This window comes from Gorilla gorilla, chromosome 17, assembly GCF_029281585.2.
Source record: "Gorilla gorilla gorilla isolate KB3781 chromosome 17, NHGRI_mGorGor1-v2.1_pri, whole genome shotgun sequence".
NCBI classification, from domain to species: Eukaryota; Metazoa; Chordata; class Mammalia; order Primates; family Hominidae; genus Gorilla; species Gorilla gorilla.
Genome location: NC_073241.2, coordinates 31,916,029 through 31,940,134, shown reverse-complemented (window position 1 = coordinate 31,940,134; position 24,106 = coordinate 31,916,029). Strand labels below are relative to the sequence as shown.

Below are 24,106 nucleotides of genomic sequence, written 5' to 3'. Positions count from 1 at the left end.
CCCCCTCTCAGCAAAAAAGAAAAAAAGTCAAATTTGAAATGATTGTTTTCCTTCAAGCAAGGAATTAGCATTAGTTAATAGAAAACTGATGCTGACTTCTTTAATAATAACATTTTAGGTTGGACAATGTGAAATGGCCATTTTTAAAGCAAAAGATGGTTAAAAACTGGCAATTTCAAATGATTCAACCTCTATATTCTTAACTATGGTACTGTAAATTGCCAGTTTATATACAATATTCCAACCTGTAGAGCTAAACCCAGAACCTGTATATTAACTAATATACAGCTAAACACAGAACCTGTATTTTAACTGATGGGCTTGAAACTAGTCAATAAGACTAAAACTTGATTTTACTGAATTATATAAGTCAGTTGATGGTGCTATGTTTTCCTGGAATTTGATATAAAAATTGATTTACAGCCCACTAAAAATGTAATTATTTATGTTTGTCAAAATTTGTGAAATATGCTTAGATGATTATTTAAAGCCTAAACCTGAATGAGAGAAAATCTAACTAAACTTAAATTGGTTGGATTTACAAATGGCTTTTTTTCCCCATTTTCACCCCACCAATGTCAACTTCTTCGTATCATTACACTATAAAAATTCCAGTATAATTTTTGATATAGCATCTCTGTTGGCTCCCTTAATCTAAAATGTTCTCACAAAGTTTAAGAACAACCTTAAATATTACTGGAACAAAAACAGACATATAGACCAATGGAACAGAATACAAAGCCGAGAAAAAATCCATGCATTTATACTCAGCTGATATTCAACAAAGGTGCCAAGAATCCAAGATGGGGAAAGGACAGTCTCTTCAATGAACAATACTGGGGAAACTGAATATCCACTTGCAGAAAAATGAAATTGCAACCTATCTCACCCAATATACAAAAATCATCTCAAAGTAAATGCTTAACTGTGAAACATGAAATTGGAAAACTACTAGAAGAAAAGATAGGTGAAAATCTTCTTGACATTGGTCTGGGCCAAGATGTTTTTGGATATGACTGAAAAGCATAGGCAACGAAAGAAAAAGTAGACAAATGATACTGTATCAAACTAAAACGCTTTTGCACAGCAAAGGAAATATTTATAGAGTAAAGAGACAACCTACAGAATGGGAGAAATATCTACAAAGCATACATTCGATAATAGGTTAACAGATTTTTTAAAAAAGGAATTCAGACAACACAATAGCAAGAGAATAAGTTACTTCTCTAGAAAATGGGCAAAGAACCTGAAAAGATATTTCTCAACAGAAGACACACAAATGGCCAAGAGGTATAATGAGAAAATGCTAAACATCATTAATCATCAGGGAAAAGCAAATTAAAACCACAAAGAGATATGCTCACACCTGTTAGGATGGTCATTAACAAAAAGACAAAAGAAGAGTTGGTGAGGATGAAGAGAAAAGGGAACCCCCTTGTACACTGTTGGTGTCAATGTAAATTAGTAGTTATTGTGGAAAACAGCACTGAGATTCCTCAAAAAACCAAAAATAGAACTACCATATGATTTGGAGATTCCACTTCTGGGTATATATCCAAAGGAAATGAAATCTGCACTCCCATGTTCACTGCAGCATTATTCATAATACCCAAGCTATGGAGTCGATCTAAATGTCATCAGTGGATAAATGGATAAATAATATATGGTACATATAATGAAAGGCACACTATTCAGCCTTAGGGGAGATCCTGTCACTCGAGATAATATGGACGAACCTGGAGAACATTATGCTAAGTGAAATAAGCCAGGCGTAGAAAGACAAATACTGCATGTCTCACTTATTTGTGGAATCTAAAAAAGTCAAATTCATAGAAGCAGAGAGTAGAATGGTGGTTACCAGGGGCTGGGGAGACAAAACTTGGGGGATTGTGAAGATGTTGGTTTTTACTTTATGATTATTGTTATTTTTTTAGATGGAGTTTTGTTCTTGTTGCTCGGGCTGGAGTGCAATGGTGCGATCTCAGCTCACTGCAACCTCTGCCTCCCAGGTTCAAGCGATTCTTCTGCCTCAGCCTCCCGAGTAGCTGGGATTACAGGTGCATGCCACCACACCTGGCTAATGTTTTGTAATTTTTAGTAGAGATGGGGCTTCACCATGTGATCCACCTGCCTCAACCTCCCAAAGTGCTGGGATTACAGGTGTGAGCCACTGTGCCCAGCCTGAGATGTTGATTAAAGGATGCAAAATTTCAGTTAGACAGGAAGAATAAGTTCAGGAAATTTATTGTACAACATAGTGACCACAGTTAATAATCATGTATACTTGAAAATTGCTGGGACAGTAGATTTTAAATGTTCTCACACAAAAATATGTGGAGTAATGCATATGTTAATTAGCTTGATTTAGCCATTTCACAATGTTTACGTATATCAAAACATGTTGTACACCATAAATATATTGGTTCTTTATTTGTTAATTTAAAAATAAAAAAGATCAGCCTTAAATAAAAGTACTCTGATATTCTAAAATTAAAGACTGTTTGTATTTTGAGAGATATAAACTGGCAAACCAAAAATAAAGAAATCCAAATACTAGTAAAACAAGGGAAAATATGCTCAACCTTCCTTAGTTCTTTTTTCCTACTTTCTTCCCTTCCTTATCCTCTCCCTATCTCCTACCCTTCCTCCTCTCCTCTTTCCTTTCTCCTTCCCTTCTTTCAGTCTTGGAGCTAATATTTAAAAATGCTAACAATTATTAATACATATTAATAGCAATACGTATCTTGTTCTTGTACTTTATGTATATTTACATATCTTTAGAAATGGAGAAATAAAAAGGAAAATGCTATTACCTGTGCCTCCTTTACAGTGAATCGCTACGATGTTTTCAAGATCTTGAGCCATCCACTCATTTACTTCCTTGGTGAAAACCACCATCTGACTGATTTCAAGTTTAAGATTTTTAGTTAAAATATTTTCAAAAAATCAAGCCCAATATATGAGTAATGTACATACTGCATAGATTGTAGACTCGATAGTGGTTTCGGTGTTTCTTATCTAGAAACCGCACAACTTCCTAAAAAAGATAAACACATATCTTACATATTTACATGGCACCAACATAAGCTATTTCCTAGGGGGAACCTAAAATGGTTATTACATTTATTAGTTTGTCTCTCACTAGCATCTTCTAGGGGAGATTCAGGGAATAAGAGGGTATGCAAATTTCAAGTTCTAATCCACTGTGATTTTTCAAATAGTCCACAAGTATGTTTGCCTACTCAGATGAGTCTCTATTGTAAATACACACTGTTTAAAGCTATCAGATAAGTAAATTAGCTGGTTAACTAACTTTAAGTAATTTGTTCTAAATCATTAATTCACAGTTAATATGGTTCTTGTTTAAATCTAATTCATATTCGTTCTTATTTAAATTTAATTCTGAATAGATACATCTTTAGAGAGTGATCTGCATATTACAGTCTAAGCACCATGTAAACAAATAAATGCAAAAAGTATATAGTATGATTGTGTGTATGTGTGATAGAAAAAGATAAACATATCAAATTTTAAATAACTGGTAACAATATGGAGACTTTTTTGGCTCATTTGTTCTCTTTATTTTTTTAAATGAAGATATATGTGTACCTATAAGTGTGTGTGTATATATATATATATGTATATATGTATAACCTTTAAAATGAAAAACAAATAGTAGTTATAATTTAAAATACAATCAATACCACTATATGAATCCAACTTTCAGTAAATACATCTTTCTGAAACATACACACACATACGTATATATCTCTGTGCAACAACAAAAATGACACAAAATTTTAAAACTGATTAGTATGGTACCCTCAGAGCAATGTTTACTGGCTTAATATTGAGAAAAATAAAATGAAGGTATCAAAGTCATCCATTTATTAAACTGGCTATCTCTGTTAAGAGGAAATAATAAGTCAAAAAGATGAACACTCTGAATCTGCATAGTGGGGGAGGCAAGGATAAATAGTTTTATATACTTCAGGTGTATCCTCCCCCCAGGTGATGGCTTTGTTCTTATCAATCTCTATGTTAAGATAATCCAATGGCCTGACCTGTCTTCCACCTGAAGAGACCATGGAGATTAGGCTCAGTCTTGTGCTTGCTTCCCTTTTCCACGGTGTGGCACTGGGCACACTTCTGAACAAAAATTTTCTTGCCTTTCTCAGCATCACCCATATTTAATTCTCTCTTTCATCACTGGCACTACAAAGGTTCCCGCTCAGAAGCCAGATGTCCCGCTCTATGTACCATATTTTCTTTATCTAATCTATCATCGACTGGCATTTAGGTTGATTCCATGTCTTTGCTCTTGTGAATACTGCTGCAATGAACATATGTGTGCATGCATGTATTTTTATAAGACAATGATTTATATTCCTTTGGGTATATACCCCATAATGGGATTGCTGGGTCTGATGGTATTTCTGCCTCTAGGTCTTTGAGGAATTGCCACACTGTCTTCCACATGGCTTGAACTAATTTACACACCCACCAACAGCATTTCTTTTTCTCTGCAACCTTCCCAGCATCTGTTATTTTTTGGCTTTTTAATAGTAGCCATTCTGACTGGCATGAGATGGTATCTCATTGTGGTTTTGTTTGCATTTCTTTAATGATCAGTGATGTTGAGTTTTTTTTCATATTTTTGTTGACTGCATGCATGTCTCTTTTGGGAAGTGTCTGTTCAGATCCTCTGCCCACTTTTTAATGGGGTTGTGTTTTTCTTGTAAATTTAGGTTCCTCATAGACTCTGAAGGAGATATTACCAGTGAAGCCTGAGAAACAGCAAAGATGGCAGCCAGCTCCTTCCTTTGGAAGCTCCATCCCAGGGGGATACTGACCTGTAGCCAGCCCGCACATACCTGCAAGAGGTGGCTGGAGACCCCTGTTGGGCATTCTCACCCAGTCAGGAGGCATGGGATCAGGGACCCATCCAAAAAAACAGTCTGGCTGCTTTGGGGTAGAGCAGGTGTGCTGCACTGTGAGGGATCCTTCCTCCTCCGGACCACCTGTATTCTCCAAAGCCAGCAGGTTGGAGTGGCTGAGTTGACCAAACTGCAGAGGTGGCAGCTGCCCCTCCCACCAGGAGCTCCATTTCAGGGAGAGATCAAAGCTCTGTCCATAGAACTGTTGCTGGAGTGGTTAAAGCCCCTACAGGGATTCCTGCCCAGTGAAGAGGAATGGATTGGGGTCCTGCTTAAAGAGGTAGTCTGGTCATGATCTGGCAAGCCAGCTGTGCTGTGTCGTGGGGAACTCTTCCTTGTCCAGACTGTCTGTATTCTCCATAGCTGGCAGGCTGGAGTGGCTGAGTCTATGAACCACAGTGATGCTGGCTGCCTCTCCCCACCTCCCCGGGAACTCAGACCCATCTGAGGTGGATTCCAACCTGCTGCTGTTGGCAGGCTAGGATTCCAAGCCAGTGGGTCTTAACTTGTGAGGTGTCAAGGAAATGGGGCCTGCAGAATGATGCTGCCTGGCTCCCTGGATTCAGCCCCCTTCCCAGAGATACGTATGGACACATTTCCCACTGTGCTGAAGATCCCCGGGGCTAGAGTGTGTAAAACTCCTGGGTTTCTGTGTGTGCCTGAGCAGCTGATGTGCCCAGACTCCATCCAGGTCTGTGTATCAGACCCACAGCCCTGGTGGCATGGGCTCACAAGGGGATCTCTTGATCCACGGCTTGCAAAGATCCATGAGAGAAACACGGTTTCCCGGGCAGGACTGCACACTCACTCACAGCTTCCCTTGGCTGGGAGTGGGGGTTCCTTTGGCTCCGTGCCGCCCCCGGCTGGGCCATCGCACTCCCTGCCTGCTTGTCTTCATTCTCCATTGGTCAACCTGTTCATCCAGTCAGTCCCAATGTGAGAACCTGGTTATCTCAGTTGAAGGTGCTGAATTCCCTCGCCCCTTTTCATTCTTCGTGAGCACTGCAGACTGCAGCTGCTTCTAATTGGCCATCTTGCATCACTCTAAACATTTCTTTTTTAGCCCTAGTTCTTAATTCCTATAGCCCTTGGTTTATCACTACTTTCTTGATAAAACAATCCGTCCACGTTCTCTAGTCATGGGATGGTGACTCAGGCCAGGTATCCAGGACATTTTCTGGGAAGTAGCTAAACTTGCAGCCCTGTCCTGTTCAGAACTGAGCTAACACACTGCAGAGAGGTACTCCTTCCACCTCTCGGCAACTGATACCAGCCCTAGATAGTTATACTTTTATTGAGGTATAATAAGTATTGTAAATTACATAAAATTAAACAATGATCCTTTCAAGCTGGCATTTCACAGTAAACAGCATTATATGTTTGAAATTAATTTAGTCATCCACAGAGCCTAAAGCAATATGCCCCGACTATAATTTAGGATCTCAACCTAAGAAAACACATTTTGGGTTATGGCATCCCCATCTTTCTTCCCTATGGTAGACTATCAAAAACGGCCACAATTCTTTATAATTCCTTCCATCAAGAGTTGGAGTTTATTTTCTACTCCTTGAATCCAGACTGGTAGTGTAATTTGCATTGTCCAATAAAATGGGGTAGAATTAATATATAATTTTGAGCCTGGGCCTGAAGAGGATTTGCATTGTTTTGTTGCCGCTCCTCAGACTCTTGCCTCTGCCATCATGTGAACAGGCCTGAAGTAGCCTACTGGAGAACGAGAGACCACATGGGGCCATTCAGCCAAGTCAGGTAATATTCTTTCCTTTCATTTAAAAAATCTGTTTCCGTCATTCTTTAAAAATATTTTTAATTGACACATAATACTTGTTCATATTTATAAGGTAGAGACGGATATCTCAATACTTGTATACAATGTGTAATGATCAAATCAGGATAATCAGCATATCTATCACCTCAAATATTTATCATTCTTTGTGTTGGGAACACTTAACATCCTCTCTATTTAAAAATATACAATAAATTATAGTTAACTGTTGTCACCCTACAGCACTACAGAACACCAGAACTTATTCCTATCTGTAAGCTTAAATCTGATATTTCTTTGTTGATTTTCTGTCTAGATGATCTGTCCAGTGGTTAAGAGTGGGGTGCTAAAGGCCCCAACTGTTACTGCATTGGAGTCTATCTTTCCCTTTAGACCTAAAAATATTTGCCTTGTTTATCTGAGTGCTCTAGTGTAGGGTACATACATATTTACAATTATTCTATCTTATTGCTAAGTTGATCTCTTTATTATTATACAATGACCTTCTTTGTCTCTTCATACAGTTGGACTTAAAGTCTGTTTTTATCTGATAAGTATGGCTACCTCTGCTCGCTTTTGTTTTCTGTTTGCCTGGAATATCTTCTTCTATCCCTTCACTTCCAGTCTGTATGATCCTTTACAGGTGAAGTTAGTTTCTTGTAGGCAGCATACAGTTTGGTCTTTTTTTTTTTTTTTTTTTAAATCTTGTCAGGCAACTCTGTATCTTTTAATTGGGAATTTGATCTGTTTACATTACATTCAAGGTTACTATTAATAGATTAGGTTTTATCCTGTCATTTTGTTCATTTTTTTCTGGTTGTTTTGTATATCCTTTGTTCTTTTCTTCACCTTTTTTTTTTTTAATCTTTGTGGTTTGGTCACTTTCTGTAGTGACAAAGTTTGATTCTTTTCTCTTTCTCATGTGTATATCTGCACTACAGGTGAGTTTTACACGTTTGTGTGTTTTGACAATGGTAATCATCCTCTTGCTTCCAGATGTAGAACCACTTTAAGCAGTCCTTGTAAGTTCAGTCTAGTGGGAATGAATTCCTTCAGTTTTTGCTTGTATAGGAAATACTTTATTTCTCCCTCATTTCTAGGGGATAGCTCTACTAGGTATAGTATTCTTGGTTGACAGTTGTTTTTTTTTTTCCTTCAGTACTTTGAATATATCATCCCATCTTATTGTCTACTGACCTGTAAAGTTTCCACTGGGAAATCCACTGCTAATCAAATGGAGTTTCCCTTATATATGACTTGATGCTTTTTTCTTGCTGTTTTTAACATTTCCTTTTTTTTTTTTTTGGATACAGTCTTGCTCTGTCACCCAGGCAGTAGTGCAGTGGTGTGATCTTGGCCCACTGCAACCTCCACCTCTTGGGTTTAAGCAATTCTCGTGATTCAGCCTCCCAAGTAACTGGAACTACAGGTTCACACCACCACACCCAGGTAATTTTTTTGTATTATTAGTAGAAATGTGGTTTCTTCATGTTGGCCATGCTCACCTTGAACTCCTGGCCTCAAGTGATCCACCGGCCTCAGCCTCCCAAAGTGCCGGGATTACAGGTGTGAGACACCGCACCTGATGAATATTCCCTCTTTTTGACTTTTGACTACTATGCACCTCAGAGAAGACCTTTTTGGGTTGAATCTATTTGAGAACCTTTGAGCTTCCTAGATTTTGGCCATATCTCTCCCACGTCTGTTTTTAAAGCTCTTTTTTTTTTTTTTTTTTTTTTTGAGACAGGGTATCACTCTGCCACCCAGGCTGGAGTGCAGTGGCACAATCTTGGCTCACTGCAACCTCCACCTCCTGGATTCAAGCAATTCTTGTGCCTCAGCCTCCCAAGTAGCTTGGATGGCAGGCATGCACCACCAAACCCAACTAATTTTTGTATTTTTTAGAGACAGGATTTCACCATGTTAATCAGGCTTGTCTTGAACTCCTGGCCTCAAGTGATCCACTGCCTTGGCCTCCCAAAGTGCTGGGATAACAGGTGTGAACCACTTCACCTGGACTCTTGATTGTATTTTTATTTTATTCCTTAAATTCTTCAGCTCCACAATCTGTGTCTGGTTTTTAATGATATATATATATCCTTGTTGAATTTCTCATAAGATCATAAATTGTTTTTCTAATTTCATTGATTTGTCTATCTGTATTCTCTGTATCTCATAGTTTCCTTAAGATCATTATTTTGAATTCCTTCTTAGCCATTTGATATACTCTTTAAATTTAGGGTCTGTTAATGGGGAATTATGGTGTTTCTTTGGAGGTGTAATGTTTCCTTGCTTTTCACGTTTCTTGTGGCCCTAAACTGATTTTTGCACATCTGGGGGAACAGTTGCCTCTTCCAATGTTAGGGAGTTTTCACAGAGAAATACTTTTTCCAATAGTTGTCTCCTATAGTGTTCATTGAGTAGGGTGCTTTGACTTTGGATCTGGGTGGGTGCAGTAATATAGTCTTCAGGTGACTTTTTTGGCTGTAATCAGCATTCAGTGGTGTCTGTGAGTGCCTCAGTGGCCTGATGGTGAGTGTTTGTGGAGACAGTGGTATGGCTTTTCTTGGTGTGAGAGCCATCATTCAGATTAGTTCTCAGGCCTTAGGCATATGCATGCTAGCTGCAGTGGCTTTGCTAGTTGTGGGGTACTGCCAACAGCAGGGCAGGCACCAGGCAGGCCAGTCCTCAGTGTCTTAGAAGTGCATGCGGCAAATGGGGGCTCTGCTGGTGAAGGGGGTGGGGCTGTTGGCAGCAGTGGGTGCCAGATGGGATGGGCCTTGGGCCTTGGGGGGTGCATTTAGCATGCAGTGGCTCTGTCAGTCGAGGGTAGCCAAGTCATTTTAGACTAGCCAGTCCTCAGATGACCCAGTAGCTGCCCACAGATACATGAATGAGCTTAGTTGAGACAGGAAATCCTTTCTGCAAGCACCTAAATTGGACAGTTAAGCCCATACCAAATTCACAAACCACAGTATCATGAGCCAAATAAATAGTTGCTGTTATAAGCCAGTAAGTTTTGGGGTGGTTTGTAACCACTGGCACAATTGTAACTGGTATCAATCCATTATGATTTTTTTCCTTGAAAGAGTACATTTTTAAAAGAATACTGCCATATCTGGGTCAGTATTAAACTTATGACTACACAGTCTACATTCACCAAGAAATGAGTATTTGTCAGATAAAGACCCTTACCTCGATTGGATTTCTATAGAAAGACTGCCTTCCAGAAGATGGAAATGACATAGCAATAATACGTTCTAAAAGTCAAAATCATCACTATTACAAACATTATAGATTTCATATAACATACAAAAAAATTAACTTATACATGATCAGACTCCATTTTCACAGAAAAAAACCTTTTAAGATTGAGGTTGACAGAAAAGAGCTAATACTCAGGATAATCAAATAACAAATTATACAACACAATGACCATTAAACTGCCATGGAGTTCTTAAGTCTCCACTAGTTCTAACTGTATGCCATGTATTTATGATGGCCTCAGTCTGAAGTTCCCCCTGTTCTTCGAATTTATTTCTTATCTTAAATACCACAGAAAATCCAAGATTTCTGGGCACAAGTGATGGTGGGAACTCCCAAGGTGCTTTGCAGCCCTCTGACTCAGAAAACCTGAGATCTACAAAGCACTGACCTCATTCTCTGGGATTCTAGGATAAGAAGAGGTCTCTGTGGGATCCTTGGGACTCAGAAATAACTACTAGAGGTTAATAAATTGAAACTCAAATGGAGTCAGCTGAAAATCCATTCAAGTTCCTATGCTGCAACTGAGTAGTCCTGAATTGAGAAGACATGCAGATCTTCCATTGCCAGGGCTAAACCACAAATATGTCACACTATCACAGCAGCATATATCCTCATGAATAAAGAATATTTTGAATGAATGTGTCTTAGATGAGGCAAAAAAATACAATTACAAGAAAAAGTGAAGTAATACAAGTAAATCAACGGTTAAGTGTCACAAACCTGTAACGTAAGTGAGGTCTAGGTCAAATCCATCCCTTGTGTATCGCCTTTTGTTTTCTGAAACCTGACAGTTTAAAATCATCATTAGTTTGTGAAACACTCATCAACATAAAAATAAAAAACATTATATAGTATAGATATCAACCCTTGTCAATGGGTCCCAAAACACAAAATATTTTTGCGAATCATAAGCATGTTTTGCCCACTTACCCGCCTTCTTAACAGCTTTTCAAGTTGTCTTTTTTGATGAAACAGATGAAAAATTCTTAACAGAATAATAAGTCGTAGAAGTCGAAGTAAATGTGTCCATCTAAGAATAAATTTAAAAGATCCATTTTTGCTTCAGAAACAGAATTTTATCAATATAAACTATGTCTAGAGCAGCAGTTGTTAACCAGAGGCAATTTTCCCTCCTCTCCCCAATTACCTACCTGGGGGATATTTGGCAATGTCTGGAGGCATTTAGGTTTTCACCACTGGCGTGTGTGCGTGTGTGTGTCTGTGTGTTACTTACATCTAGTGAATAGAGGCCAGGAATTTTGCTAAACACCCTACAATTAATATAACTGCTCACCACCCTCTTATGACAATGATCTGGCCCAAAATGTCAGTAATGCTGAGGCTGAGAAATTCTGGTCTAGAGAAATAGTGATACAATAGACTCTTAGCATCTGTAAATTTAATTTTGGGATTTAAGACTAGCATTTTCAATTTTTCCACATCAAAACAAATCGATTATTCTTGTTCATCTTTGTTATTCCCATGAGTAACAGATGTTCACTACAGCTGCTACTACACATCAGGGAGGCAACAGATTGAGATACTTCTGAAGTGTGCTAGCTGGAATCTCCCCTACCATCAGAACCACCAAAGCAGAGAACTGATGGTCTGGACTGGTGCTTCTCTGATTTGGGCACACATCAATAAGAGCCACCTGGAAAAGCTTGTTAAGCTGCAGATTGCTGGGTCCCAGAGATACTGATTCAGTGGGTCCAGGGTGGGGCCTAAGGTATTTTTCTTCTTATATTTCTAGCAAACTGTCAAGTGATGCTGACGTTTCTAGTCAGAAGACCACATTGGCTGAGGTTATTTTCAAATAACTCCAAAAGCCTATCACTTAACATGCTTTTAGTTAGGGCCTGAGCTGTAGTCCAGGGAAGCTAGGGTACAAAAAGAAACCAGCTATTTGACCCATGAACAAGCTTAGGAAGCCACAATCTACATCCCAGTATACATTTGCTCTTTCATTTTCCTCATTGTCACAGTAAAAAAAGAGTCACCAGGGCTTCATATACTCTTTAGTTTCCCAATCCCTAACACTTCTAACTTTGCCTAAGCTTTCTTTGTTTCTACCACAACTATACTGCAAAACTCTACTATTGTGTTGCCACGTGTCATCTCCTAGTTTCTGTTCTGTTTGCTATTTTTTAGAAACTCATGATTGAAGTCACTCTAATTTTGCGTATGCTCAAATAAATTCCCTCTTGGCTGTAGGAAAAATCCAGACAGAACATTATGTGTAAGGGATTTGTAGTTGAAGCACAGAGGGGAATTGTTTTCAATATAAATTTTTTTGATATAGCAGATATTAAACTGATAATAATATTATACTTGATCTTAGCCAAAAGGCCAAAAAATGATACAAATGGGAATTTGACGAGAACTTCAAAATGTAGAGAAGTTAAAGTTAGTACAAGAGTAAAAGTCCTTCTTTGGGGTACTGCATCTTCTTTATTCCATTAATGGTACTTAGCCTGTATACTCTTCACCGGTCCCTAAATATCACAATCTTTTAGTTTCAAAGTATGTGGGAATTTACCTAAACATTTCATTTTAAAGCAATGTATTTGGTATAGAATGAGAACATTTGAAGTTGAAAAGATTATATAGAATAAAAGGCACAGAAAATGCTAAAATTAATGAAAAACTTTAAGAGAGGTAAGTCTTATGTTTCATACCTGGGAATATTCCTAAGCAACTTAATGTCAAAAAAAATGTAAACGACATCAACCAGCAGAAGAATCACAATGATGGCAGAATCTAAAATGTTAAATAAGTCAGAAAAATACTGCTGTCTCCTGTAATATAAAACAAAAAAATAAGTTCATTCCCCCCTGCAAGAAGAGATAGGAATATTTAAAGACCACAAACTATTGACTCATCCCCATTAAGAATTCTACTATCAAGAATTATTTAAAATGTATTTTCTAGAGTAGACTAAGGGAAAAATATAACATTCATGGGAAGTTTTCAAACAATAAAATTATATTCATCATTTGACACTTATATGTGACTAAAACACCAACATGGCAATTCAAACATAATAAGAGATATAACTAAATGCGTAATAATCACACTCATTGTGGACAATGGGGTATCTATCCCCTCAAGCATTTATCATTCATGTTACAAACAATCCAATTACACTCTTTCAGTCATTTAAAAATATACAATCAAGTTATTGTTGACTATGGTCAATCTGTTGTGCTATCAAATAGTAGGCGTTACTCATTCTATTTTTTTGTACCCATTAACCATCCCCACCTCCCCACCCCCAAGCCCCTACTACCATTCCCAGCCTCTGATGACCATCCGTCTACTCTCTAGGTCTATGAGTTCAATTTTTTTTTTTTTTTTTTTTTTAGAGCCACATAATAAGTGAGAACATGTGATGTTTATCCTTCTGTGCCTGGCTTATTTCACTTAATGAACATAGTGATCTCCAGTTCCATCCATGTTGTTCCAAATGACAGGATCTCTTTTTTTTTTTTTTTTTTTTTTTTGAGATGGAGTTTCACTCTTGTTGCCCAGTCTGGAGTGCAATGGCGTGATTTCGGCTCACTGCAACCTCCACCTCCTGGGTTCAAGCGATTCTCCTGCCTCAGCCTCACGAGTAGCTGGGATTACAGGCGCCCGGCACCACACCCAGCTAATTTTTGTATTTTTAGTAGAGATGGGGTTTCTCCATGTTGGTCAGGCTGGTCTCGATCTCCCGACTTCAGGTGATCTGCCCACCTCAGCCTCCCAAAGTGCTGGGATTAGAGGCATGAGCCAGTGCACTTGGCCAGGATCTTATTGTTTTTTATGGCTAAATAATACTCTCCTGTGTATATGTACTATATTTTCTTTACCCATTCATCTGTTGATGGGCACTTAGGTTGCTTCCAAATCTTAGCCATTATGAACAGTGCTGCAACAAACAGGGAATGCAGATATCTCTTCTATATACTGATTTCCTTTTTTGTGGGTATCTACCCAGCAGTGGGATTGCTGGATCATATGGTAGTTCTATTTTTAGTTTTTTGAGTAACCCCCAAACTGTTCTCCAATTGGTTCCACTAATTTACATTTCCATGAACAGTGTATGAGGGTTCTCTTATCTTCACATCTTTGTCAGGATTTGTTATTGCCTGACTTTTGGATATAAACCATTTTAGCTGGGGTGAGATGATATCTCATGGTAGTTTTCTACACTGAGAATTTCTCTAATGATCAATCATGTCAAGCATCTCTTGATATGCCTGTTTACCATCTGTATGTTTTGAGAAATGCCTATTCAAATCTTATCCTCATTTAAAAAATTAGATTATTACATTTTTTCCTAGAGAGTTGTTTGAGCTCCTTACATATTCTGGTTATTAATCCCTTTTCAGGTGGGTAGTTTGCAAGTATTTTCTCACATTCTGTGGGCTGTCTCTTCACTTTGCTAATTGTTTCCTCTGCTATGAAGCAGTTTTTTAACTTGATGTGATCCCATTTGCCCATTTTTGCTTTGGTTGCCTGTGCTTGTCAGGTATAGCCCAAGTAATTTTTGCTCAGACCAATGTCCTGGAGATTCTTCCCAATGTTCTCTTGTAGTATAGTAGTTTCATTGAGGTCTTAGATTTAAGTCTTTAATTCATGTTGATTTGATTTTTGTATATGGTGAGAGGTAGGGGTCTAGGTGCATTCTTCTGTATGTGTATATCCAGTTTTCCCAGAACCATTTGTTGAAGAGATGTCTTTTGTTCAATGTATGTTCTTGGCACATTTATGAAAAGTGAGTTCACTGTAAGTGTGTGTGGATTTGTTTCTGGGTTCTCTATTCTATTCCAGTGGTCTGTGTGTCTGTTTTTATGCCAGTGCCATGGTGTTTTCGTTATATAGTTCTGTAGTATAATTTGAAGTCAGGTAATGTGATTCCTCCAGCTTTGTTCTTTTTGCTTAGAATAGCTTTGGCTATTCTGGGTCTTTTGTGGCTCCATATAAATTTTAAGATTGTTTCTTCTATTTCTGTGAAGAATGTCATTCATATTTTGACAGGGAGTGCATTGAATCTGTAAATTGCTTTGGATAGTATGGACATTTTAACAATATTGATTCTTCCAATCCATGAACATGGAATCTCTTTCCATTTTTTGGTGCCCTCTTCAATTTCTTTCATCAGTGTTTTATCATTTTCATTATAAAGATCTTACACTTCTTTGGTTAGGTTAATTTCTAGGTATTTAATTTTATTTGTGGCTATTGTATATAGGACCACTTTTTAAATGTCCTTTCCAAATGGTTCACTGTTGACATATAGAAATGCTACTGATTTTTGTATATTGATTTTGTATCCTGCAACTTTACTGAATTTATCAATTCTAATAGTTTTTTTGGTGGAGTCTTTAGTATTTTCCAAATAAAATGTATCATCTGCAAACACAAGGATAATTTTACTTCTTCCATCCCAATTTGGATTTCTTTTTTTATTCCCTTTCTTTCTCTTCTATAATGGCTCTAGCTAGGACTTCCGGTACTATGTTGAACAACGGTGGTAAAAGTGGGCATCCTCACTGTGTTCTAGATCGCAGAGAAAAGCTTTTCATTTTTTCCCCATTCAGTACGGTAATGACTGTGGGTCTGTCTTATACGGTTTTTATTAAGTTGAGGTATGTTACTTCTATACCCAGTTTTTTTAGGGTGTTTACCATGAAGGGATGTTGAATTTTATCAAATGCTTTTTCAGCATCAACTGAAATGATCTTATGGTTTTTATCCTTTACTGTGTGGATATAATGTATCGCATTGATTGATTTACAAATGTTGAACCATCCTTGCATCCCAGAGACACATCCCACTTGTCATGATGAATGATCTTTCCCATATATTGTTGAATTCAGTTTTCTAGTATCTTGTTGAGGATTTTCGCATCAATATTTATCAGATATATTAGCATGCTTTTGGTTTTGGTTTTGGTTTTTGGGTTTTTTGTTCTTATTTTTATTCTTTTTGAGACTGAATCTCACTCTGTCACCCAGGCTAGAGTGCAGTGGTGTGATCTCAGCTCATTGCAACCTCTGCCTCCCAGGTTCAAGTGATTCTCTGGCCTCGGCCTCATGAGTAGCTGAAATTACAGGTGCCCGGCACCACACCCAGCTAATTTTTGTATTTTTAGTAGAGACGGGGTTTCACCATATTAGCCAGGCTGGTCTCGAACTCCTGACCTCCAGTAAACCACCCGCCTCTGCCTCCCAAAGTGCTGGGATTATGGGAGTGAGCCACCACTTCCAGCCTACATGTGTCTTTATGGGAGAAGAGTGTTTCCTGTAGGCAACAGAGCAATGGGTTTTTTTATTTTATTTATTTTTGAGCTGGAGTCTTGCTCTGTCACCAGACTGGAGTGCAGTGGCACCATCTCGGCTCACTGCAACCTCTGCCTCCCGGGTTCAAGTGATTCTCCTGCCTCAGCCTCCTGAGTAGCTGGGACTACAGGTGTGCACCACCACACCCTGCTAATTTTTGTATTTTTAGTAGAGACAGGGTTTCACCATGTTTGCCAGGATGGTCTGTAGCTCTTGACCTCATGATCTGCCTGCCTTGGCCTCCCAAACTGCTGGGATTACAGGTGTGAGCCACCACACCTGGATGGGTCTTGTTCTTTCATCCATTCATCCACTCTATCTTTTGATTGAAAAGTTTAGTCCACTGACATTCAATGTTATTATTGATAAGTAAGGACTTACTCCTGCCATTTTGTTATTTGTTTTCTGGTTGTTTTGGGGTCTTCTCTTCCTTCTTTCCTTCCTGTCTTTCATTAGTGAAGGTAATTTTCTCTGGTGATATGATTTAGTTTCTTGTTTTTTATTTTTCGTGTATCCATTGTTATATTTTTTGGTTTGAGGTTACCATGAGGCTTGTAAATACTATCTTATAATCCATTATTTTAATCTTATAAGTTTTCATAAACAAGTAAAAAGAAAACTAATAAAAACTCTACAACTTAGTCTCCCTATTTTTTAACTTTTTGTTATTTCTATTTATATCTTATTATACCATCTATGTCTTGAAAAGTTGTAGTTAATATTTTTGATTGGCTCATAGTTTAGTCTCTCTACTTAGAGTAAGAGTAGTTTATACATCATAGTTACAGTGTTATAACATTCTGCATTTTTCTGTATACCTACTATTACCAGTGAGTTTTATACCTTCAGGTTGTTACTTATTGCTCACTAATGTCCTTATCTTTCTGATTGAAATACTCCCTTTAGCATTTCTTCTAGGACAGGTCTGGTGTTGACAAAATCCCTCAGCTTTTGTGTGGAAAAGTCTTTATTTCCCCTTCACTTTGAAGGATATTTTCACTGGATACACTGTTCTAGGGTAAATGTTTTTTTCCTTCAGCACTTTCAATATGTCATGCCACTCTCTCCTGGCCTGAAACGTTTCTACTAAAGAGTCTGCTGCCAGATATATTGTAGCGCCATTGTATATTATTGGTTTCTTTTCTCTTGCTGCTTTTAAGATCCTCTTTTTATCCTTGATCTTTGGGACTGTGATTATTAAATGCCTTGAGGTAGTCTTCTTTGAGTTACATCTGCTTGGTGTTTTATAACTTTCTTGTACTTGGATATTGATATCTTTCTGTAGGTTTGGGACGTTCTGTTACCATCCCTTTGAATAAACTTTCTACACTCCCCACCTCCTCTTTAAGGCCAATACCACTTATATTTGTCCTTTTGAGGCTATTTTCTAGATCCTGTAGGCAGGCGTCATTGTTTTTTATTCTTTCCTTTGTCTCCTCTATGTATTTTGAAATAGCCTGTCTTCAAGCTCATTAATTCTTTCTTCTGGTTTATCAATTCTGCTATTAAAAGACTAATGCATTCTTCGGCATGCCAATTACATTTTTTGGCTTCAGAATTTCTGCTTGATTCTTTTAAATTATTTCAATCTCTTTGTTAAACTTATCTAATAGAATTATGAATTCCTTCCCTGTGTTATCTTGAATTTCTTTGAGTTTCCTTCCTCAACACAGCTATTTTGATTTCTTTGTCTGAAAGGTCACATATCTCTGTTTCTACAGGATTGGCCCCTGGTGCCTTATTTAGTTCATTTGGTGAGGTCATGTTTTCCTGGATAGTGTTGATGCTAGCAGATATTCTTTGGTGTCTGGGCACTGAAGAGTTAGGTATTGATTGTAGTTTTCACTGTATTTATTGTAGTTTTCACTGTCAGGGCTTGTTTGTACCCATCTTTCTTGGGAAGGCTTTCCAGATATTTGAAAGAACTTGGATACTGTGATCTAATCTCTATCTGCTTTAGGGGGCACCCCAAGCCTCCTAAACTCTGGTTCTTGCAGACTCATAGTGGTACTGCCTTAATGGTCTTGGACAAGATCCAGGATAATTCTCTGCATTACCAAAAAGAGACTCTTGTTTTCTTCCCTTACTTTCTCCCAAACAAACAGAGTCTCTCTCTCTGTTCTGAGGCACCTAAAGCTTGGGGTTGAGTGACATAAGCATATCTGTGGCCACCACTACTGTGACAGCATTGGGTCAGACCTGAGGCCAGCACAGCACGGGGTCTTGCCCAAGACCTGCTGTAACCACTCCTTAGGTGTTGCAGGAGTTTACTGAAGGCCCTGGGGCTCTACAGTCATCACATGGTAAAAACAGCCAGGCCTGTGTCCTTGCCTTCAGGATGGCAAGTTCTCCTAGCCTCCAGGTGGATCCACAGGTGCTGTCTGGGAATCAGGGCCTAGATCAAAAACTGTAAAAGTCTACCTAGTGTTTTATTGTGCTATGGCTGAGCTGTCACTCAAACCACAAGATGCAGTTCCTCCCACTCTTTCCACCCCTGTCCAAAGGCAGAGGAACATCAATCCATGGCCACCTCAAACACAGGACATGGGGGGGTACTGCCAGACTACCACCAATGTTCTCATAAGGCCCAAATGCTCTTAAGTCATTTTGTAGTGAATGCTCCTGTTAATTATTTTAAAAATTTTTTTTTTTTTTGAGATGGAGTCACCCTGTCACCCAGGCTAGAGTGCAATGGCATGATCTCAGCTCAGTGCAACTTCTGCCTCCCAGGTTCAAACGATTCTCCTGCCTCAGCCTCCCAAGCAGCTGGGATTACAGGCAACCACCACCACATCCAGCTAATTTTTGTACTTTTAGTAGAGATGGGGTTTCACCATGTTGGCCAGGATTGTCTCGAACTCCTGACCTTGGGATCCTCCCACCTCAGCCTCCGAAAGTGCTTCTTATAAAACTACAAAGTAGCTTAATGCATTATAAAAATAATCAAACTTACCCTTCTACAAGTACTCGAAGAAGAACATCCATGAGAAAAAATAAGGCAATAGCTAGAGAAATAGAACGATACTCCAAAGGAATATAAAGTTTGCTGTCAGTGAAAATTAGGTCAGCAAGGACGAGAGTGACATCCAGTAAGACCAGGAAAACTCCAAATAGTCTAAAATAAACAAATAAATAAATAAATAAATGCAAAGATAAAGGGGCATTTGTCCCTGTAGCTATACTATATTTAAGCCACTGATCAGGTACCAAAATGTTATTATTTAGTACTAAGCTGCCCAGTGGCAGGAAAAACTGTAATGCCTTAGAATCTCAGAAAAAATCACTGTTTTCACCCAATAGAAGCAGTTCTTAATAAACAAAATTCTCACCAAACCACTTCACAAGATATTATTGTGGCCTTTTACAGTAAACACACCAGGCCAACACCTCAAGAGAGAAAAGTAAAACTGAATTAAAATCACCTGTGTGTTTACAAACTCTTCTTAAAATTTGCGAATTTCATAAGAAGTTTATACCAATTTCTCATAAAAAATAAACCCTCATTAATCTGGATAATTCTAAAGAATTTATTAATAAAAACCAAATGAAAGCATGAGTAACATAAGCTCTTAAAAGACCAAGATTTTTCATCAGTGACATTTTCAACAAGCACATGATTTCATATTTATGGGTGCTTCTAGCAGAGTGATGGGCACATGAGTCTTGAACTCTAAAGTACCTCCTGCCACTTGCTGTTACATATTCTAAATATATTCTCCATAAATTGATTAGACTATTTGCCTAGTCTATGAAGGTGAATTCATCTTTGAAGTACTTTTTTAAAAACTTGCAGCTCAAATTCAAATATTATTAATTCAAAAGGAAACAATTATATTGCATAAATCTATATCATAGTATGAAATCTTACTCTTATGTAGAGAAGAGTCTAAGTAAATTGTTTCCAGAATTAAAGAGTAATTCCTGATGTATAAGGTACTAATAAAACACTTTACTAATAATTATAGAATTTTAACATTTGATTTTCATTAATGTTACTTTTGCAGATGGAAGAAATACAATATTAATATATTACTATTAATCTTAGGCAAAAGCCATTTATTTGCAATTCTTAATGTCCAGCTTAAACCAAAATTCCATGATAAATTAGATTACATTAGATGGGGCACATGGCTACTTAGCAACTGATGGACAGTGGAAATGCTTTTTTGTTATTTTATTTCAGTGTTTCTCATTGAAGTATTAAGTCTCATATATATATATATGTATGTATAGATATATATGAGACTCATATATTTTCTTTTCTTTTCTTTTTTTTTTTTTTTTTTTACATGGAGTCTTGCTGTGTCACCAAGGCTGTGGTGCAATGGTGCAATTTCAGCTCATTGCAACCTATGCCTCCTCGGTTCAAGCGATTCTTCTGCCTCAGCCTCCTGAGTAGCTGGGATTATAGGCACCCACCATTATGCTTGGCTAACTTTTGTATTTTTAGTAGAGATGGGGTTTCACCATGTTAGCCAGGCTGGTCTTGAACTCCTGACTTCATGTGATCCACCCGCCTCGGCCTCTCAGAGTGCTTGGATTACAGGCGTGAGCCACCGTGCCCAGCCAAGTCTCAGATATATTTAATACATGGTGTTTTCTATGTCTCACATACCCAAATGCAAAGGATGATACAATTGAATGCACAATTTTCTTAATCTTGCTGCTGCAAAAAGAAGTAAAAATAAAATTAATCAGGTTTCTTCTAACATATATTGTAAATTTAACCAAAAAACAAAGGGCCTTATAAATATAATTTCAAAAGAAAATTATTCAGAAGTTGTATAACAAAATGCTTTTTACTAATAGCTAAAATTTTATTCTTCCTGCTCCATGAGTATTTTACTTGTTTACTATGCTATCCAGAATATATGCAAATAAGACAGTAAACTTTGGATGTTTAGTAACATTTCCATTGCATGCAAAGCTCCAACCCCAACTTTATGGCAATACTAAACTTAAACTTGTGGTCATCATCTCAAGGAGTATAGCATGAAGACAGAAAAGGGTGATAGAAGAGAACTGTATTTTAATGCCAGCCTGGGCAAATCATCAAACTTTGGCCAGATCTCAGTTTCCACTGCAATAAAATAAGGTGTTTCAGGAATGAGCATAGGGAGTAAATGGTGCTCTTGTCATCTCCTCAAACTAGACACCTAGTGAACAGATACACATTAGCAAGAGTCGCATATGAGGTTGCAAACGAACTTCAGAGGTAAGACGTTTTAGTAAGATATACTTCAAAGGAGAAACACCTGAAAGACTGGGCTCCTTCCATTAATCAAAGGAAGGAGAACCTGTTTGATGGAGCCTCCAATAATGCCTCATTTTACCTTATGGCTGGAGACAAGGTAGCTCATGAGGAACAATTTTTTTTTGTCCTACTGAAGCCTCCTGTGTTGGAGGCTCTTCAGGAGGAGAAGCCTCCAACACAGGAAGCTTCAGTAGGAGAAGACTTCAGGAAGTTTCTGTCATACTGAAGCCTCCAACACAGGACTCAAATTCCACCCCAAGAGCCATGAATCCTAAGACAATGCTCACAGCCTGTGCCTAAGATGGGAGAACAAAGAGGGCAGATACTGAGCAGAACTGGGGCACTGACAATTGGCCTTTGACATGAACAGACATTTCTCAAAAGAAGACATGCTTGTGGCCAACAAACATGTGAAGAAAAGCTCAATATCACAGATTAGAGAAATGCAAATCAAAACCACAATGAAATACCATTTCACACCAGTCAGAATGGCTATTACTAAAAAGTCAAAAAATAACAGATGCGGGCAAGGTTGCAGAGAAAAAGGAACACATATACATTGTTGGTGGGAGTGTAAATTAGTTCAATCACTGTAAAAAGCACTATGGCAATACCTTGAAGAGCTAAAAGCAGAACTATTTGACTGAGCAATCCCAATACTGAGTAGATACCCAGAGGAATATAAATCATTCTACTATAAAGATACATGCATATGAATGTTCACTGCAGCACTATTTACAATAGCAAAGACATGGAATCAACCTAGGTACCCATCAATGACAGATTGGATAAAGAAAATGTGGTACATATATACCATGGAATACTATGCAGCCATAAAAAAGAATGAGATCATGTATTTTGTGGGAACATCGATGGAGCTGGAGGCTCTTATCCTTAGAAAACTAGTGCAGAAACAGACAACCAAATACTGAATGTTCTCACCTATCAGTGGTAGCTAAATCATAAGGACTTATGAACACAAAGAAGGAAATAGACACTGGGATCTACTTAAGTGGGGAGGGCAGGAGGAGAGAGAGGAGCAGAAAAGATAACTATTTGGGTACTGAGCTTAATACCTGGATGATGAAATAATATGTAAAAAATAAAAAAAATCCTCCCTGACACAAGTTTACCTATGTAGCAAATCTCACGTGTACCTCCAAACCTAAAATAAAAGTTAAAAAAAAAAAAACATTGGTCTTTGATGAATGATGTTAGGTTAACCTGAGATAAAGGAAATCCCCAATCCTTCTAATCTTCCCCTCTCCACCTGGACCCACCACCTCCACCCAGGCTTGGAGAGTTAAGGCTGATGTAGATGGAGGATCAATTGGCCAAAAGAGGTGAACTCTCTCCTCAAGTTGCCATTCCCTTACTACAAGAACCTCTGATCCCACACAGTCTACTAGATCTCTGGGTATCAAGGAAATGTCATAAATCTGAACTCACTTGACAATGTCACCATACAGAACCAAGTCTGACAGATTACGAAGGCATGAAGAAGTGGCTTGGGTGGCTTTAGCCCCTTAATCTGTTTCAGTGTATCCTGAAACTATACCAAGTAAATACACAATTGAGACTTTTTTGCTTAAAAAAAGAGTACTATGTAAATGAAGCTTCAAGCAGTTATGTGCAGAGTTTGCAGGGAAATAACTATGACTCAGTAAATCCATATCCAGGAAAAGTACTGTTCACACTCGGGAGCAACAGACAGACACTCCAACATGAAGCAACACGAAGCATAGCCTCCATGTACCTTTCCTAAAAACAATTATTCAAAGTGCTTGAGTCAGCTGAGCAATGAATCAAAATGAAGAACAAAAATGTAGCAGGTGACCAAAAGCAATGGCGACAAAAGCCAAAATTGACAAACAGGATCTAATTAAACTAAAGAGCTTCTGCACAGCAAAAGAAACTACCATCAGAGTGAACAGGCAACCTACGGAATGGGAGAAAATTTTTGGAATCTACTCATCTGAGAAAGGGCTAATATCCAGAATCTACAAAGAACTCAAACAAATTTACAAAAAAAAAATCAAACAACCCCATCAAAAAGTGGGCAAAGGATATGAACAGACACTTCTCAAAAGAAGACATTTATGCGGCCAACAGACACATGAAAAAATGCTCATCATCACTGGCCATCAGAGAAATGCAAATCAAAACCACAATGACATACCATCTCACACCAGTTAGAATGGTGATTATTAAAAAGTCAAGAAACAACAGGTGCTGGAGAGGATGTGGAGAAACTGAACACTTTTACACTGTTGGTGGGACTGTAAACTAGTTCAACCATTGTGGAAGACAGTGTGGCGATTCCTCAAGAATCTAAAACTAGAAATACCATTTGACCCAGCCATCCCATTACTGGGTATATACCCAAAGGATTATAAATCATGCTGCTATAAAGACACATGCACACGTATGTTTATTGCGACACTATTCACAAAAGCAAAGACTTGGAACCAACCCAAATGTCCAACAATGATAGACTGGATTAAGAAAATGTGGCACATATACACCATGGAATATTAAG

At 38.1% G+C, this 24,106-nt stretch overlaps 2 pseudogenes; both read right to left on the bottom strand.

Annotated features, from left to right (window-relative positions):
• Positions 1–649: 649 nt before the first annotated feature.
• The window catches only part of LOC129528468 (phosphatidylinositol 3,4,5-trisphosphate 3-phosphatase TPTE2-like), a 41,102-nt pseudogene continuing 17,645 nt past the window's right edge, over positions 650–24,106 (bottom strand).
• On the bottom strand, positions 12,237–12,348 carry LOC129528480 (uncharacterized; annotated as a pseudogene).